At 39.9% G+C, this 20,918-nt stretch overlaps 1 protein-coding gene across 2 annotated transcripts in view; it reads right to left on the minus strand.

Annotated features, from left to right (window-relative positions):
- Window positions 1-20,623, minus strand: part of MIDEAS (mitotic deacetylase associated SANT domain protein) — a 55,629-nt gene extending 35,006 nt beyond the window's left edge. Inside the window, exon 1 of one of the 2 annotated variants that reach the window (XM_032113151.1) lies at window positions 20,458-20,623. The gene's annotated coding sequence lies outside the window, so the exon portion shown is untranslated. Of the gene's footprint in view, window positions 1-20,044; window positions 20,354-20,457 lie in introns of those variants that run through there. The other variant, XM_032113152.1, reaches the window with a different exon arrangement.
- Window positions 20,624-20,918: the final 295 nt, after the last annotated feature.

Raw genomic sequence — 20,918 nt, forward strand, 5'->3', positions numbered from 1 at the left:
GACATGCATCTTAAGCAAGTCACTTCAAATTGTTTCATAAAATGAGAATAATACTTGAAACCCAATACATTGATATTAATGAAATGTTTTGAGGTCATAAAAGTTGTATTATCTTTAACATTAGCTACTAACAGTCTAGATGGGGATTCTTCCACAAAGAGCTTAGAAGTCTAATTTCAGACACGACGCAATCAAGGTAGTGATAACCAAAGAAGAGGGAGTAAGCCAAAACGTGAAGGAAAAAGGTCACACAACAGCATAGTTGTTCTTTTGTCACATGCCTGCCTCTATCTCACTTGACCCAGAAATATCTCTGTTTATCAGCAGTTATCTAAGCTGAAGCAGTGCTGACCTTGGTTTGCCCACATCCACACACTTGCAGCAAACAGATGACAGTATTGACTGAGTGCAGTCAGTCTTTAACAGCACTGACAGGGCTCTAGTTCAAATTTCTAAAATTATGTCTTTTAAGAATTCCTGCAGTCACTGTTGACTATAAAAGGGTCTCTTTACTGTGCTGGTCTGTTACAAGGTACAGTAAGCTCTCGGCCATGACTGGGGCTGTCAGGCATTACAACAATGCAGCTAAGCAAATGCACACTAGTACTGGGAGTAGGAACACTGAAAGATGTGGGCAAGCAGGATCATCACACAGTGGAAAACAGCAAGGTTTTAAGACTTCAGGGGCTCAGAGAGCACTCTGATTTCTTAATCTTTAATTAAAAAATCAAAGCACTCTCCAGGCCTCTGGATTCAGAGTTCCCTGACAGTTACCTGCCAGACACCTGCCCAATCTCTTCCTTTTAGCCACAGGGATTTCAGTGGAGGAAGGAAAAAGCAGATGGTTGGCACCAATACTGGATCAAATACAAAGCGCTTCCTGTAGTGGCTTATTTGTATCCTTACTATGATTATAAAGCACTTCCACTATGGGGCATAAGTGACATCAGCTTCATATGTAACCAGAGCAAAGTCAGAAACTTCCTAAAGATTCAGCTCAAGAAGCCTACCTGAAACCTACCTTTCTAACTAGAAAGAAGTCATTCAAAAACAGCATGAGGAGAAGTATTCTCTATTAAAAACCCTTACAAAGCTATTTTGAACTGAGCACAAGACTCAATTGTTAGTAAAACACAAAATTAAGGTCACGATGATTAAGTTGAATACTATGGAAAAAACTAAAGTTTATGAATTAATCCACCTGTACATGGAATTCTGTGAGTGGTAAACTGATCAGAAGTATCCGGCACTTGCACAGTTTGTTCTGCGAGTCCTGGAATATAAATACACTTTAATTGAAGTAATAACATTTTGGTTCAATAATCCCACATTACACTTTGAGCAGCTGTATTAGCTAAAGATACAGACTATGTGATTGCTATTAACAGGAAGAGTAAGTCCTCGCAAATTGTGGAAAAAAAAAACAGGACATAAATAATTGGAAGATCAGAGACTTACTAGAGAAGCTGTTAAGATCATCTGCACTAAACACTTGACCATCTACAAAAGAAATCACTAAGCACTAAGGAAAAAGAAAAGTTCCTTTACATAATATAGTTCTCACTTTGGAATGAAGGGCTAATGAATTAATCACATCTTCAGGTATACGGATTCCATTAACCTGATCCTCTCACACCAAAGAAATTCTGAGACTGATGTTCCTTTACAATCCAGAATGCATCTAGTCATCTAGTTCTAGGCCAGTCTGGATGGGGCTCTGAGCAACCTGTCTAGTGCAAGATGGCCCAGCCCTTGTCGGGGGGGTGGAATGAGATGATCTTTAAGGTCCCTCCCAAAGCAAACCGTTCTGTGATAGTGGATTCTAAAGGATTTTTTCAAACCAGCTAGATAGCACTCTCTTATTTCAAGTAGGTTACTAGTTCAGCTTATGTCCCACGGCATCTGAGGACATTGCTATTTTCAACAAATCTCCAAACAATAAGAATGAACATCCAATCTCTCATCAGCAGGCTGACATTCGTTACACAGTTCTTCCCCATTTGGAAAAGATCTATGAATCCACCAAGGCAGAAAAACATTCTACCAGTTGTTATACCACAGACAAATTTCTCTTGGGGAAAGTAGTTGAAGGAACTTGTCCATAAACAAACTTCATGTTATTGGAATACTCACCATTTATGCAATACTTTGCAACTGTTAAAGCAATATATTAACACCAATTCATTCAACTTCACAATATGTGTCGTGTGCAACTTTCTGTATTTCTAACAGGTAAACAAAGACAAAGCTGCCTGTTTTGCACTAAAAACCAAAGAGGTACCCAACATGAGGTTTTTCTTTTCTATTTCCTTGATCTCAGTTTTGTCCACAGACTGCATTTGCAAGATGTTGGGTAAAGCATCTTCATTTTGAACAGTTATACCAAATCCAGAAAATACTACAGAACACTACTTTTTAAGTATGCCATAGAACTCCCCCCACCCTGAGGTAAATTTTAAGGCTATTTTGATAAAAAAGTCACAACGTATTCTAAAGCACATGAAAATTCACCTGTGGAAAAGCTCTAACATTAAAATACACATCAGTGTCATAGTAGAGATCTCTTAACTGATAGTCCACAGATGCAGTGTTCTACAACGCCCTTGCACTCTCCACAAGCTCTGCTTGGAGCTGCAGGCTAAGGGGAAGGGCTCTTGCACTTGCATGATCTGTATTGGTTGGGGTTTTAGACTTTCTTGTTTTTTTAAGAAAATGACAACACTAGCCAGAGGTACTCCCCTTATTGTCCATAGCTTCATTTCCTGCACTATAGTACAGAAACTGAATTACAGCAATTTCTATTTTACATGGTTGCATGGCCTCATAATCACAGTATAACAGCACTAAAGAGTACATAAAGAATATACTCTGGCAATGCTTCTTTAAGGGATTGAACTACTATTATTCCCTTTTTACTGAAGACAGCTATGTCTGGGAGAGGGAGATTTTAAAATTACTTGCCTTAAGAGGTCTGTGTCAGAGGAGATAACCTAACTCAGTGTCAGGTTAGTGCCCTACCCTTTCTATCGTATTTAGTCTCTTACTCAGTTTGAAATCCCATCCTAAGGTTGGCTAAAGTGCACATGAAACCTCTCCAAAACATTTCTTCCTATTTCAGCCCGCCCACGAGACTATATGCCATGAATAATAATAAACTCAAGATAAGCATATACCAGTCAATGCAGGTTTATTGTGGATCTAAAAATATCATGCTAGCTTTTACTAGAGTTGTCACCTATAAGACATATGTGCATATATGCTAGCCTTGGCTGTGGTGGTGTCCAGGGGACACAGAGCAATTCAAGACACTAGGCAGACCTATCCAGGTGCAATCATGACATTGTTACTAATTTTGCCTAGGAATTAGATGACAGTGCTGAAGAATCTCACCCAATTCCTTCCCTGCATGCAATTACAAAATCATATAAAGAAAGAAGGGAAGGAATTTATTTATCTATATCTGTAAGTAGGCTAACGTCGATACAAGTTTTCTTCTGTTTACATCACTTACTATCACCATAAGCATAAAAGCACAATTTGGAATCAGAGAATAAAAAAAGGGAGCTCTTAAATCCTGTAAGACACTGCTTTTAGCAGCTACCATGATATATATATTCCTCCCATCTTTGCACCACCTTCCCACTCCAAGGGAAAAGAATTTTTGTTCTTTTCCCACAACTGCAACATCTGAGATACCACAAATAAGAAGCAGCTTTCAGGCCCACAAGGAACGGCTGCATTGGAACTGCATGTTTTCAGAGCTCACTTGTGCAGGGACAAGCTTACACATCTTCCACCCCTTGAACTCTCTGACTGAATGTTCTGTTTTACCCGGACAAGTTAAGAGCAATGTGAACTGATTTTTAGCGGAAGACAGCACACATCACAGCAGCTGGAGTACAGGAACAAAGTTTCTTTCAGCAGACTGTGGAAAGGGCTCTGCCACTGCTCCCACTGCCCCTTCTGAGGGCCCCAGAAGTCAAGGAGCACCATGGTCCTTGGCTACTGTTTTGACCTGCAGCAACAAATGTCAGATTTCTGTCATTGAAGGGGTGAGAGGGGGAAGGGAGGGTCAGAACCATCACACATTTGGTTGTGAAATATAGCCAGGTTTCACAGAAAAAAAATAAAAGAGGGCCCAGAATTTTTAAAATGCAAACAGTACAGATGAAACTGGAAGTCTCATTTTTCCCCTTTACACAAAAAGATATGTACCTATCACAGCTATTTACTGGGGGGGAAAACCGACAAAAATACAGCAACACAACCAAGCCTTGAGAGTTATGCATGAGAAATGCTGTCACAGTATTGCTTAGAAAGAAAGAACAAGTACTAATTTGCACATAACTGATGACATTTGCCTACTACAGTAGGCGAAGTCGTTAAGTCAATGTTCTTCTTAAGTCTTGCACCACTTGTATTTGTGGTTTTGTTCTCTCTCTGCCCTACTGAAAATCTTGAACATTGCACAAAAGATTCCTTTGCAGACAAAATCTGACAAATCAGAGTCACAAAAGTACTGTCAGAGCCACAAAAATGAACCAAAAAGCAGAAGAAAATTCACGCTCATTGCTAGCTGCACATCAGACCATCAGGGGAAAAAGTTTAGATAAAGGAATGGCTTCTATATGTACATAGTTCCTGCAGGTAGCAAGCTAAGTTTGTATTACCGCAAATGTTTCTAAACTCAGCAGCTCAGCTTAAGCAAAGTTTCCACACTCTCCAGCTGTCTTCAGCTCACCTTCTGCAAGACTTGTGACCCTGGTGTTGGTGTAAAGCTTCACAGTAGCATCAGTGCAGAGACAGGGATTCCTCCCCCCAGCAGCACTTTAAGAGGCCCAGTGCTGAAGATTCACACTTTGAATTTCAGACTGAGGTCAAGTACAATGGTTGGCTACCATTCGTGTTGCAACACGCAGGAAGCTAACACGTGAGAAAAGGCTGAGATGACAAAAAAACTAGCAGAAAGAAGAAAATCTCTCCCTCCTCAAACCACAAGTGTATCAGTCCCTCCAGATGCCTTTCCTCTTGCTCCTACATTTCCAGTACATCTCGTCCATTTTCTAGATTATGATGCCTTCCAGTTAAACATATTTAGTTCCACAAAGACATAATGGCAGTTCAAACTGTTTCAAAAGACATGAACCAACCACCCAATTAAACCACAATAATAACTTCTTAGTGTGTCCCCCTCTTTTTTTTTTTTAAGGTGGCTTTTTAGAACTTATACCTTACCTGGAAATAATAAGATGGATTTGGACATATAAAAAGCTACACCAAATAAAAAGAAGATGTTTATCATTTTTGTTATAATTCTCAGCTTCTTTCCTTGAATAAATAAAAGGTTTTCTAAAACATTTTGCTTGTTAATATATATCTTTTAATTTTATGCACAGATATTTGCATGACAAAGAGGAATTAGCAATTTTTGGTTATATATGGAAAAATGTTGTGTGCCGATTTTCTCAACATCATCGGAAAAACTGCTTATAGTTTCAAATATTACAAATTGTTCAAAATAATTTGAAAAATTTCATACACAAAGCAGTAGACATTGGATTTAAAAGTTCAAGTTTGTAAAAGCAGCAGCTGAAAAAATACCACCTGTCAGTTCCTCAGCTCCCAGTATCATTTCACTAGCTCTCTAGTCAAATTCTAAAGTATATCTGCAGCTCTAGTGTTAAAAAGGGAAATTCCCTTCCACACTCCCATTTTTTTAGCTTCTTATGCCTTAAGTAGGTAAAATGACACTTCTGGTGGTCTTCAAAAAAAATGGTTTAAAATAAAGTCCATAGCAATAAATATACTTTGCTTGCCTAGCTGCATCAGTAAAAATTTCCTCAGCTGAGCATGGACATATTCTTTTCCTGTTCCTTGTGGAGAACTAATCCTTCAGTAACAAAATAGAAGTCCTGTGTGTTTCTTGCTCATAATCTGTGTACTTACAACAGTCTCTACTATTGAGAATGACTTAGCTGTTAAACTAAACTAGCCTAGGAATATTTTCCACCATCATTCTGGGAAAGAATGAGGGGAGATGTATACTTGTAAATGGTTAACACTCTCTTCCCTCTCCCTCCAAGCAAATAGCACACACATACACACACACACACACAAGGCAAGGGAAACAATTAACCTTCCAACTCCTGAATTTTGGGTTCAATTCCCTAAAGTAGCTTCATGCACAAAATCGACATGTGGAAAGAATAATCCACGGTGACCAACTTTGCTGAGGCTTGTGGAAAACTGGCCTGTGCAGCACAGCAAGCTCTTGCCAGAGATCTGCTGCCGCACAGACCTCAGCGAACGTGCACCACAGAAGCAGCACCATGTCCTTCCCAGGCATTCTGGAAAACCTCAGTGTTTAAAAGCAATCACTGACCGCCTCTCCACCTCTTCCCTCCCACACTAAACTTTACCAACCCTTTTTTTTTTTTTCCCCAAGAAAAAAAAACCACAGACATACAATTACAAATGTATGCACTAACTTTAAGTCACGTTTTACTCTTTAAGGCATGCAACTTCATCACATGGCCCCAAGGCCTCCTCTGGATTACTGGCACCATGTCTGTCAGGAGATACCATCAATTTATTTTAAGACACACAGGTTGGTGTTTAAATCTACCAATTTGCTTTCCGTTTGAAGCTGCTGTTTTAAAGCAAAATCCCACCAGTAACAATTCCCTCTTCATTAAATAGCTTAGAATTTGAAAATTAAATGATGGACAGTACTTAATTGAAGTATTTATTAAAGGACTCCCTCATTCATGAATAAAAAAAAGAAAATAAACCTGGAATGAACTTTCCCTGATCCACTATTTTACAATCATAATTCCTTCCTGAAGCAGCAACTCTCATAAGTGCTGTCTGCATATAATTTTAGCTCAGTGCTTTGCTCTATTATTATAAAATATTTTAGGACATGTATCTGTAATTGCTAAATATGTTCCAAATTTGCAATTTGTTTTAGTATCTTATTTTCCTGCATTTTGGACGTAGCAAAACACTGAGTTTCCCCCTGACAGGAGTGCTATGCTCCCTGCTCTCTCCGAGCATACTGAGTACCTCTGGCACACAGAACCCTGTTACCCAGGCCCACTCACACTGCTGTAAAAGAACTGCTCCCAGACACTTTTGTAGGCATCTGGGCACCAATAAATTTTAATGTACATTGCTGTTGTAGCTCATGGCTGGTGTCTCCCTAGCTCACCTAGTTTTTCTAATTCCCTGAGATGCTCATCTCATTCCCACTAGGCAGGAGTAGTGTTCTCTAATCGCTGCTAGAAGAAGCTGGTATAAGCACAAATTTCCATTTATAGATCTCTATTAAAAGGTTTTCTCTCTTGCTCAGGCAAACACTAGGCTTAGTATGATTACAATCCATCTGTGCATGTATCTGTTAGAAAAGTTATTTCCTCTTACAGAGGGTTATATTTATTTAGCTGCTCCAGTACAGCTGTTCCAAAGCCACTTGGAGTCTAAAAGCATGCTTTTCTAATGTTGCATTTCCCAATGAAATGCTTCAGCTGCTGAGCAAGAGCCCGAGTGATGGCCTGAAGAAACATTATCTCTCAAAGAGTTTGCGTCCACCGCACAGCTGAGCTTCCCGTTCTGTGAGTCTCGAAGCACAGGCTGCCCGCCCAAAGAGGCACCTGGCAGCTCCCCCTGCCCTCGCAGGCAGCCTGGCGTGCCTCGACCTGTGGCTGCTGGGACACCCAGGCCCCACTTCCATTAATTCTGTCCCCCCCGCCAGGGCCAGACAGGCACTGAACACCCCTGCAAAGGCAGGCGAGGCTAGAGGTGCTTGCATCACAAGCACAGAGTCCTGCACAGAAAGGAGTTCTGGAATGCACTCATTTCATTTAGGTCTTGAATTAGGATTTTTCTTTTTTTATTTATTTTTTTCAATATACAGCCTCTCCTGTTGTTTATACTACTTATTTGGCATTTCTACAAGCTATGAATATACATTTTCAACTTCTGCATTGGAAGGAAAGCAAAGTCCCAAAATGATTAGTTCTATAACTTTACAACAAAGTGATAAATTTATTAAAATAAGTTGAAAAGTAGCACTGATAGGACTGAGGAAAAAAAAAAAGAACTGTTTGAAACTAATGTCCAATACACACTCCAGGAAAAAAACCTGTCAAAAATAAAATAACATTCCTGCCTCAAGGCACATTTTTCCAGCAATTGTATTTAATAATAGTAAGGGACTGGGACTGTTGCTGAACAGATAAGCTGACATTGTTCCGGACACATGAGTTTTCCAGATCTTCCTTTTCATATTAAAAAAAAAAAAACACCACAAAAAACCCCCCACCACAAGTAAGTCTAGGTACTTACTTTAAAAAAACAAAAGAAAAGGATGGTGGAGAAGACACCTTTAAAGCAAAGTGGTCTCAGTGAGTCTGGTCAGCTTGCCAAGTGTTAACATGTGCTTTATTTTATTTCTTCACCTGTTGGGTTTCTTTTAAATTTTGCTTGTGTAACACACAAAAGTCATATCAGTGGTTCTTTTCCTTCGAAGTGATTGGTAACTCATCTGTTTTCACAATTCAGCATTTGGAAGAAATCTTGCAATGCTGGTGTGAGACTACAAGTTAATTGTGTGAATGAATAAAGGGATATGGAATAATTAAGAGTTACAAACAAAACTTTAACTTTTCAGTAAGATAACTGTAAGTATCATCAAGCAAAATGCTTTGAAGTTGGTTATTTCCAGCAATGAAGTTGTTTTCAAATAAACTGACAAAGCAGTTGAGAACTTCTGATGGTGTCAGAATACTGAACATTGAAAGCCGAAAACCAAACTTCTTCCATGACAAACTCCCTATTTACTCCATGGAACCTTGCACCAGCTCTCCAAATCAGGACTGTAAGTAGTAGCTACAAGAACACTACAAGAAAGACATCCTGTTTTTACTTTCTTATGCACAGTGGGTAATAGTTTTGTGTAAATTAATCACAAGCAGAAAATCTATAATAGGAAGAGCAAAGTTTACGCTTTGCAGTTGTTACTGTCAGTTTTTGTTTCTGTCTCCTGGGTCTCTCTAGTCACACAGAGCAAAAGCAGTATCAGTTTCACAAAAAACACAGCTGTGTTTTTGAACATAAATAAAACTTCTCTCAGTTCCTTACTTCCTCACTATCCAATATTACCTGTGTGCAAGACTGCTTTGTCTTTCCTACATTGTAGCCTTTTGTGTCCAGGACCAATTGTGAATCCAACCTGTAGCCATTTCAAGTGAAGGTTGAATATTACAAAGGGTTATCAACAAGCAATCTGTCACCAAATATTTTTCCCCCTTTTTCAAGCAACAAAACCTCATACTCTTCAAATCTGTCATAGGATGCATTGAGCCATTTTGTCTTGACAGACTAGTATTAGATTTTCATTAAAATATAACAACAATATGCAAAAATGTTCAGGGGGGAAAGCAAAGAGTTAAAACCTCCATGACAGCTGCTGCAAAGAAATAGTAGCAAGTAACTTGACAAAATATTCACTAAGTCTCCTGCATTCAAAGTCATTATGCTTTTCCCCTCCAGACAGGGTCAGTATGTTCTGCCAACTCACGAGCTCCCAAAAATAAACCAGTTGAGTAACTAAAGATGTCAATAGATTTTCACATTGCCTCCACACATCCAAACTGTATGGCTTAGATGGTTACTTGTAAACAGCCAGGCATCCTACACTGAACCTAGAGCACTTTCCCAAGCAAATTCTGTCACAATTATTCTGTTAGAGCTGTCACTGAACAGAGAATATCTTTCCACCTCCAAACTGTACTTCTCTCATAAATCAAGTCACTCAGAGAGAACTGTCTTTTTAAAATGCTTTATAGCACATAGCAAAATGGAGTAGTTCTATTCATCTTCACAATAAAAAACCCCACAACAGAGCAGCTGAGAAATGTAAAAAATGTCCTGAACCCATGCTACAAGGGAGAATGTTGATCCACCACTTTTTCTTCCATCTTTGACCTTTTTAATGACACTACCAAAGTTAGCCAACTGAGAAACAGAAAAGTATGAAATAACTGCATAAGAGGCAGACTGAAATCACCTAAGTGCACAGAACAAGGGAGATAATAATTTTGTTCACTGACATGATTGAGAACCAAGTAAGTAACCTGGCTAGGGAAACTACTCAATCTGCTCCATGCAGAAGTTGGAGCATTCATTTCTATGCATGCATTTCTAGCGTGCAATCCAGAAGCTTCTGTTACACATCATAGATTTCTTGAACAAACATGAGAGGATTAAGCAGAGAACCAAAATTCAGGCTTTTAATCACAAAGTCCAGGAAAAAGCCAGTCAAAAGGGCCCACAGCAGACGAATATAGCCAAACATGTATCTGCAATTCAATGAAAAAGTTGCTATTTCACCCAAGGCTTAAGTGCTCTATCTGCTGGAAGTTCACAGAGGGTGCCAGCAACCATTTCTGAACAGCAATGTCAGCTCCTTCTCAAGGAGGTGTGAGAGAGCCTGGGCTCCTCTACAAAGCCTGCTGACAAAACACTCACTCAGCCATGGAGATGCAAATTCAGGCACACATACCGCACCTTCCCCTATCAAGAGCCCCCATCAATCAACTCCTCTGTGTGGGGCAAAATCTCCATTTCTACTCACATGATGCCACTGAGTGTTCAGTCAGAATATGGTTTTGTAGCCTCTTGGTTGAAGACGACTTCCTCACCTTAAACCGAGGATGATAACACGGCACACGCGATGTAAATTACTTGTCAGCAGTGAGCTTGCAAGAAAGGGGGAAGACTGGAAACATTTTGTTGTTGTATGTCCTACGGCATCAAACACCAAATGCTTCCTGAATTGCATTTTGTTGTCTTCTCTTTCAGGTCCGCCTGTCTTTAGTCCTACTTCTCCTATAATCGTCTAACAGTTTGTAGATGCAAGTGTAGACTCATGTATTAGGTACAGGAAGTTCCATGACTGGAAGACAAAATGCTCTTCTGCATGAGGGCAAAGAGCATGACTCGTTCTAAGCTCAGGCTACCTGTTCCTTATTGCTGACCATTTTAGTTTCAGTATAAGCAGCTTGTTGTGTCTAAGTATGAATAAAAGGCTCAATGACATCATAAATCACCACTTCCCTTTAAGGGTGGGACGCCACAGAAAGAACAATAAAAGCACTTCAGGCTACTAAAAAAGTTTAAGACCAAGATTTTATTTAAGATTTTAAAAGGCTACACAAAGCCATTGCCTTCTTGGGAAGAGTATGACTGTGACATCTTAAATATTTTAACCCAATTAATATGTTAGAAAACTCCCTCTAGCTTCAATTTCCAGGCTATATTCCTGAAACAGATCTCCATAAGAACTGCTGGTAGATGCCCTATCACAGCAATGCAACCTCCACTAGCAAATGAGATCCTCTAATTTGCTTTTGACAAAAGGGACACCTATGGATTGCTTAGCTTTCCAAAGGCCTAAGTGTATCCTGCACCTTTGTAACATATTATTCAAACTAAAATGGTAAAAACCTGCAGAAAAACCATAATGCCTCAGAAAATGAAACTAAAACTGTAGGCTTATCTATGCAGCCTGAGACCAGTTGCAGTTCTTTTTTATTAATGATCATGATGTGAAGATGTCCAGTTCCAGCCAGGACAGGGTTAATTTTTGTGGTAGCCATGAGGGACATGGCTAGGACATGGAGGTTACTCTACACCATCTCATGTCATTGCTGGGATGGAGGGAAGGGACTCTCTTCCAGAGAAAAGGGGTTCCTTCCTGTGAGAAAATGTGGTAGAGGGAGCCATTGGGAGCCACTGGCTTACTTTGTTGATCTTACTGCTCCTTTTATCTCATTGCTGCGTCCAGTAAATTGCACTGATCTCAAGCCATGATTTTTGCCCTTTGTGCCTCCAATTCTCCTCTTCAGCCCATCAGTGGGAGAAGAGGGGAAAAAGAGAGAACTGGTGTGTGGTTTGGAGAGTGGGGGCACTGAACTGGGGAGTACCATTTGTAAACCTTGACAGAAGAGCAGAAGCAAAACATCTTATGCAGGTTTGAATTACACTCAACATCCCTCTTCAGATCTCAAACTCAAGAGAATATAGAAAACTGGATTTTCTTGTTTCATAAGAAATTATCTTTCTGTATTTGACACCAAAGGGTTGCTGCAAACATTAGTGCCATCTCTGCTCTTTAGCTGAGTAACATGTGAACCAGTTCAGATACTGAGTTTTCTTCTTTGCTTTTTGTCACATGGTCCTTGGAGTGTGCTATTATGGTAGTATACAGGCTGAAGTAAGCATTTACAATTTGAGGTCAAAATTCCAAATATAGTTTAAATACCAATATCTCTCATGAAGGAAGCGCTAAGAATTTCTAAATCTAAGTATCTTCCTATCTTGGCACTTACTTATTTTGTGTGAGCATGAGAATGCTTGCTTGTTTGTGGGTTGTCTTTTAAAAACAAGAAGTTTTGCCCTTTCATCTAAATGTCATTCTTCCACAAATATCAACAGTAACTTGATAGTACTACAACAATAGAATATTGCTGATCAGGATTGGAACAGATTATTGATTTATCACCACTGGGGTAAAAGAAACACTTCTGTTAAGAAAAAAGCAAAAGCCATTTCAACATCACTTCAGGCAGCACAGAAGCAGCAGCATCTTGCCAACATGGGTGTTTTAACATTAACTTCAAGTGTCAAATACACTGGCCCTTTAACAAAATATCCACGTACACATGGATATTCAAGCAATTGCTGTGTTGACAAGTATTTGGGCCACTGCCCTTGGTCTCATACTTGCCTAATGATACCTCTGACAGAGATGCCTAGTGGACAAACCCATAAAGTCGCTAAAAAGCAGCAGTGCAAGCTGGAGGCCAGTGAAGGGTCTCTAGCCTTGCTCTGCCACCTCTGTGTTGGAAATGCCTTTGCTTTATGACCAGTCCATCCAAGCTTCATCTGTCTCCTGTGCTTAAGAATTCAGCAAATATATGTTCATGTCACTCTTAGACAAACAAAGACCTGCATCATGGCATACATATGTTAACAGGCAGGCTAGTTCATTTTAAAATGCCAGAGGAGATCACTTGAATAAGGAAACTGAATTTTCCAGTGTGCAATTTATATCAGTAGTAATGATTACGATTATTAAAGAGCTCTTCCAGTTGCAGAGAAAAACTTTACAAATCAAGGCTTCAAATCTGCATTTTACTTCTTTTGCTAACAAAGCTCTCTGTATTTTAATTTCCTCTCTAAAGGTAAGGTAACTAGGTTTATTTATATTCCAAATAAAAAAAGCTCAGATAGCTTTGTTCATCTTTTAAATAGAAAAATAATCATCACTGACTTCAACAAAGCTTCTTGCAAGGCAGCCTCTTATTCACTGTTAAAAAGTGCAAACCTCGAGTATAGTATCAGCTATACCAGACTTCACAGGTTTTTAATTCCTCAGTTCTTCAAATGTTTATTCTTTACATCTCATATTCAAAATTAAAATAAATTGTTTATAAGGAGTTTCACATTCTTTTTTTATCTTCTTAGGCAATAAAAGGTCTTTTTATTACGGATCAAATTTTTCTACAGAAATATTTACAGTACATTTACTGTAGAAAGAAAGCTGCAACAGCAAAATAAGTCAGCTAGTAGCATACCTGAAATATTTCACTTTTGCCAAAGACAAAGGACTAAAACAAGGAGGAGTCCCATACTTCAAAAGGAAAGAAATGACTTAAATTTCCTTTTGACTCTTAAATGTATTTAGAAAATCACAATAACAAAAGACCACTTCAATGCTGAAATTAAATTGGAAAAAAGTGAGGCCGATAATCAAATGCAACATTTTGCACAGTTTACTTACAATCACACCCTTTATGTGCAAAGGCTTTCCAGTTATTCAAGGAGGATAGCTTAAGCCCCTAATAACCAGAATGCCTAACAGTTCAGTAATACTTCACTAGTGTGACAAAAGTCCTAGCTTTTGTTTTTAATATATTCCTCTTCTCCTCCAGAGGAATCTCAACATCCCTTAAAACATGTTCATTTAAACAAATACTGTTTGGAAAGACTACATTATTTACTCATATATACTTATATTTTCTAAAAATTTGAAAATATAATAGCCTTCCAATAAAAAATCAAAATGAATTTGTAATATTAATTAAATATTATAAATACTATCATTGTCCCCAATATATAGCATGTCTCATGCAGGATAACATCCAGAGTTTGCCACAAAAGATTCAAAGAGAATAATTCAACTCAGAATTTTCAAAGTCATGAAGTCAAACTAAACCATAGGGGCAGTCAGTCTTCCCTGCCAGTTTCACATATGTGAGTATTTGGTATCCTGAGGTGTCATCATCGGAATCTCCTAAAGCAATCAGAATGTCTTACAGCTGTGGCTCTCTCCTCTCACCTGGAATTTGGCAATGCTGGGATTTTGTTCTCAAATGGTATAAAACTAAATTTAAATAGGAAAATACTTCGCTAAATTCTTCTCCACCCAAGTGCAGTAATTTCCCACAAACACAGCAAGCTCTCCTTCCAGGAAGTGCATGAAAGAATATGTTATGTAGGGAGAAATAAAAGCCTGAAATCAAAACAGTTTAAAATCCCAAGAGTATTGTTACATATGGCACTTCATTTTACTTTATTTTCAGTGTGTCTAAGGGTAATTGTTCAGGACGAAGAATCTGAACAGCTACGGGTATTATAAAACTGGAAGAGTAGTTGACTTGCATTACTATAAAACTGTAAACAATACTGCAATTCATGACAAATTACCAGGTGACATATGCAGGGGCTGAAAAGGAGATGCTCAAGGAATCCCAGATGTACATAGGCATAGCAGATAAGGCCACACCTAAGCATACTTGATTAAGTTTGAAATCACACAACATCCTCATGCAACTTGGGATCCAAACAGAAATGCACTTTTACCTATGGACTACACCATAACAAGGCTATTTGGAGATTATTCAGACTTCTGGGACTAGTTTCAACTTTGGACCTCATCATGATGCACTGTGCAGACAAGGTGACAAGCAGTTCAGCAGGCTGACTGCCCCACAACATGCAGCTCCACAGAACAACAGGTTCTGGTTTATCCATGCTGAAGGGAAGCAGCCACTCTGATAGCTGGAAATCCACCATACAACACTGTACCACAGACAGGCTGCAAAACCAAACCATTATTTCAAAAAGTCCTATCAGTTACAAGCCCTTGGAAAAAACCAACCAACCAACCAACCAACCAAAAAAAAAACCTCCCCCCCCAAAAAAATCAAGAACAAAACTTGCAGTTATAATTCATGCACATTTTGGTCACCATAATTCTAGAAATAACAAAAGCAACATTATCAAAGGCAACAAATTAAGATAAACCCCAAAATACAGAATTATATTCAAGGTTAAAATAACAGTACAAACAGTCAAACAGAAAACTTCATCATGGTTTGTCAAAAAAAAATCCAAACAAAACTTCACAAACAGTACTCTAGCACAACAAGGAAAAGAAACATTTGTTCTTAGGGGAACCGAGTTATAAAATGAGATACATAAGGGTATATAACAGAATAGTGTGTGTACATATAAACATACATACACGTTTAATTTGTCTTCCTAAAATAAATGATAAGAGGATATACCAACATATATCATTGCACTGTAATCTCTCCTATGATGGGGAAAGCCAAGCAACTGAGAATCAATGTGAGAAGAAAGTAAGTGGCAAAAAAACCCCAAAGCATGAATACTGACTTGATTCCTCTTCCTGTCTCTTTACATCCCAACTCTGAACATGTAATGTATCAGTAACATATTCAGTAAAACAGATAGCAGAACTGTTTCTCAGTTTACTACTTCAGGCCCTCAAATTGTTTAAATCCTTACCAATCCTAAAGTCAAACTATATAGAACTTAAACATTAATTTTGACTAATTAAGGGTAAAAAGGAAAGCATTATTCTATGCTTTGCTTTAAGTCTTTCAAAACGCCTTTAAGAAAAAACAAAAAATTAACACACACTGAACACTTTGCCACCCCCTCCCAATCTAGTTTTTCCCAGTTTTCAACTTTTTGATTAACACCAGCTGTCAATTCAACAAGGGACATTAATGTCATTTACTTGTACATAAAAAGAACATTAATTTTGGGATATGTACATTTCAAAGAATATCTGCACATCTTCCATATTATATACAGATTAATGAATTATATTAATTTAAGCCTGGTTATCTGGTGGCTGTCAGTTGCACAAAATACAATAAAAAGCATCAAGAGAGCCTGAAAAGCAAAGAATTAATTACCAATATTGTCCCTGCATCCACATTCGAATGGTTGCTCCTAAATACCTGGACACCGATTCCAGTCAAAATGCATGTACTCGCACTTTTTCCCGGTGTGCAGAGTACAGCTTTCCCTCGTAACTTTTTCAGTCACTGGAGTTGATCAGCAGAGCACTGAGAAGGGCTACAGTTGGAGACCGTTCAGAAACAGAAGTTGTGCAAATCATTGTGAAGCGTTCATTGAGCAGCCTCCTGCTGCAGACACATGCCATTTGTACACTGCGAGCTGCTGGAGCTGCCAAGGAGCTTCCACGTGGAATGCAAGTGGCTGGTATGAAGCTACAAAAACTTATATTATTACTTGACCAGCCACCTCTTTCAGGGACCTCTGTAACACATAACGAGGATTTCTTCGTTTGAATGCTCAAATTACACTAGGGGGAACGTGTGATTCAAAGTACAAGTAACTCCTGTTGGACATAAAGCTCTCTGCCGCACTTGCAATTATTAGGGAAGGTCCTCAGGATATTGCCTTGAATTAGAAGTTCATCCCTCCTATTTACAAATTGCTCAGTGACAAGTCTTCCCTTTGGATGTGACTCACGAGCCTTGGTTTGCCTGTGCCAGAACCTGCAGCTTTTTGGGCATGTGTTGCAAAACCAGAGCTCCTGCCTCCCTCACCTCCCCATTTCACACTATGAATACTCAAAGAAAAGTGGTTTATTTATCACTTCATGTCTCTTAGAATGTAAGTAATCACTCTGCAGACAACATTCATATTTACTACGTTTAATTTTAGCATAAACTGTAATTTACTGCAACCAGTACTAAGATTTCATGTGATGCTTCAGACAAAAAAACCAAAGGGAAAAAAAAATCAGGGTTTTGGTATTTTGGATGTTTTCTTTTTTATTATTGGGGGGGAGGGGGGAGGGTGTTTAGAAAAAGTGAAACAACAAAAAAACCAGCTCTTACCAACATTGTCATTCCACAATTCGATCAGTAGGTTAAAAAAAGTGTTTGCTAAATGTTTACCTAAGCTCAACAGAAAACTAGGTAAGTTTCTTGAGTAGAAATCCTTCAAGAACTGCTAACCATATAGAGAACATATAAACCTTTGCAAACAGGGCCACAGGTTAGACAGACTTCCACTCTGATTCATGGCAGTCCCTCTTGTCTCCTTACATGCCTGGGCACACCTCCACACAGACACTGCTGCTGCCACTGTCACCAAGGTGGCCATTTCCAAAAAAAAAGGCTGCATGTCCTCAGTCAGGGGCAACTTAAGGGATTGATTAGCAGCTTGACAGAAGAGTGTCATGAAAGGGAGACAGGCTTGAAAATCTCTCCTGTGGTTCTGCAGCCACTACTGACAGCTGACCAGAAGAGTGAAAATGCAAAAACATAAACTAACATTTGGAACATTTATGCAGGCTTTTTGAAAAGCTTTCATTGTGCTACAGCCCTCATCATTTCATATCACCACTACTCACATGCACCTGGATGGGTTAAAGGCTAGCACAGCTACACCTTTGTTTTGCTAACATGCACACAAATGTATATATATCTATGACTAATTCCACTGAGAACCACAGGACGACTCAAGGACATGCAAGTTACCAACTTCTTTGTATACAAGTCCAAAAAATCCTGACCTAAAACTCCCTCCTACCACATAGGTTGTGAAAAGCAAAAGACTTAGCATAAGGAATGATTATACTGTATCACTACCACAAATGATTCAAGAAACCTTTAAGAACTACTCCAGCGGTAATTCTTACATTAAAACATCCAGTATAACACAGACTGACAAGTCAATCAAGACATTAAGTACAATTTCAAGAAAAATCTGCAAGTAGAACATCACAGTAATGCACAGATTAGCATATATTTGTTTCATATTTTTTATTAAAACAAAATGCTCCAATAAACTTACAGAAGGATCACTAACATAGTTTGTCAAATGACAAAAAAAAACCCCAAACAAAACACAAAAACACTGTCAGCAGATGACTTCATTCTTTGTTAACAAAGCCACATACATTTTATATGAAGCATTTTCTTGAAAACCTGAGGAAACTACCAATAAGATGATCTGTGTTCAGTTAAAATAAAAATTAAAGCAGCTTTCCATTTTTATAGTACTTTACATTGCAGTGCTCAAAATACTTTACAAGCCTTTGTGGCATTTATTAAGACATCAGCTGTAACAGCTGAAGATAACACTTCTAGAAAATTGTCTCTAATGTTAGAAAGACCAGTTTCTGAGCACTAGATGTGAAATCTTGCAGATCTGATATGTCCTGAATTCCAAGTACTCTCAAAACTAAGCTGATAAAAATAACAGGTAACTAGCATCCCTGAAAAAGAAGTCTAAGGGACGTTAAGTTGTACCCACAAGAACTTTGGCATAATTATGATGTTCTTCAAAGACTTAGTTAAAAGCCTTGCTAATACACTGTCAGTGGCACACTTTCTCAGTGCTTCATACTATCCCTCAGCCAACACTGCCTGCAAGATCACTGAACCAGATGCAACTTTCGAGTTAAAGCTGAAACAGCATGCTCTGAGCGTATCTCTGGTCTGGTAGTTCTCTCAAGCTCCAAGTTTTTGTGGCCTGACACAGAAACTCTCCCCAATGCTCTTCTCTCAATTTCAAAGCAAGCTATCTGAACTGCAGTTGCTTATTTTAACATAGGTCTTTTTCCCACACAAGCACACAAAAAACTAGACCAGAGCAAGAATTACACTAAACGTGCAGGACTGTAGCAAGTCTGCTTGGATTTCACTTGCTATATAATCACTTTAAAAGCATGAACCCGCAGATTCAATGAGCTTTCAATTTCTGTCTGCTGTGATTTCAGAGACTACTAGTGGCATTTCTGCTGAGTATTTCAGATCGTGATTTCTACAATCAGCCTCACTCCACTTCTCCCACCTTCCTCTTCTAATTCCACGACGAAGTAGTCTAAGAGGAATGTGGCAGTTCAATGCACAATACATTCTCTTTTTAGCATTTGCAATGCAAAACTAGGTTTTGTTCGGTACAGAAATCTTGCACAATAGCCTGTGTATACGTATTCGTTCCAACAATGCTGTCCTATGCAATCACTCTGTAATTACACACAAGTCATAAAGCTGCTGCTGTTGCTGCTTGGAACTGCAGTCTCGCCCTCTAAACAACCTAATAGTCTCCGCATTAGGACATTTCTTTTTCTCTCTTCCCCTCCCTTAACTGCTTGCTCCAGTACAGATGGCCTTTACACTAAGCTCAAAACACGTAGTCGGAAGGAAATCAAATTATTATAAAAAAATTAGATTTTTTAAAAGGACGTAAAGTAAATCTCTGCTAAGCTAATAGAATATTTCGCTAATTCTGCAAGCTGCAACCACACAAGACTTTATAAACCAAAAATAAATCCTGCTTACGCCTGTTAAAAAAAACCCCGTAAGTATTATATAAGACTCTCACATACGCGCGTAGGTGTATTGTCAGCTTTTACTGCTAAACTGCAACGAATCGGTCTTTTGCAGTTGCTGCCAGAAAAGAGCTGTACACTTGAGAGCACGGGATTTTTCAAAAATTATTTAACAAATTCCTCCCCACCCCCCTCCACTGCGTAAACCCCAGCAGGGCGATGCGACCCTCTCCACGCAGCGCTCGGGGCCGCCGCACACGCTGGGCTGCCCCGCTCCGCCACGCCGCGAGCAAAGAGAGCCTCCCCCCAGCCCAAACCAACCCCCCAAAATTCCATCCGCAGGCAGCTCACCCGGACACAGACACATCCAGAAAGCGCTGCCGCAGCCAGGCAGCCGCCAAGAAACCCCTCCGGAGCGCCCGTAACAACTCAGGGTACAGCACGAGGCGATGGCTCAGCAGCCGAGCCTGGCCCCCCGCAGCAGGCGGGCCGGGAGTGCCGCTGCCCCGGCCCCGTGGGGCTGCGCGGCCCGGGAGCGGAGCCAGCCGTCTCCGTCACCTCCACAGGTACTTCTGCTCCTCATCCTGCACCCAGCACCCACAAACAAAGCACGCACCACCGCCCCCAAAAGAAAAGCCCCAGGAAAGACACCCCCTCTCCAAAATGGCAGGAAAACGGAAGCAAATCGTGCGAATTAAAAAAAAAAAAAAATAAATAAACGCGCGGAAAACAGGAGAAGGAAGAAAGAGAACGTGCTGGCTCACCTGCGCAGCCAGGCACGGCGGGAGCCGCGGGGGAACGTGGAGCGGCTGTTTGCAGAGGGGGGCGGGAGAGAAGAAGGAAGGGAAAAAAAAAAAAAACAACAAACTTTGTTTCTTTCTCTCCGGGACTCGGAGAAAGCGTCACTTCCTAGTGCGGTAAGCGGGGAGGCTCCCGGGCCCGGGCTCCTCAACTCCTCCTCCTCCCGCCTTCCTCCTCCTTCTCCTCCTCCCTCCGCGGCGCAGCTCCCCGCCGGCCCTCAGCGCCTCATCCCGGCACGGCCCTAAGCCCCCTGCCCTTGTCCACGGATCTCGGCTTGACCTTCTGCGCGTGGCTGTCGCTGCTGTTGGCAAAGAAGGAGAGGAAATCCCCAACGAGTGAGGGGCGGGCAGAGAGTTTGAAGCATTGATTTGAAAGCCAAGCCCTGCAAAATGCTGCCGTGTCCAATACCCGTCGGAAAGCGCCG

Source organism: Corvus moneduloides, chromosome 6, assembly GCF_009650955.1.
Source record: "Corvus moneduloides isolate bCorMon1 chromosome 6, bCorMon1.pri, whole genome shotgun sequence".
NCBI classification, from domain to species: Eukaryota; Metazoa; Chordata; class Aves; order Passeriformes; family Corvidae; genus Corvus; species Corvus moneduloides.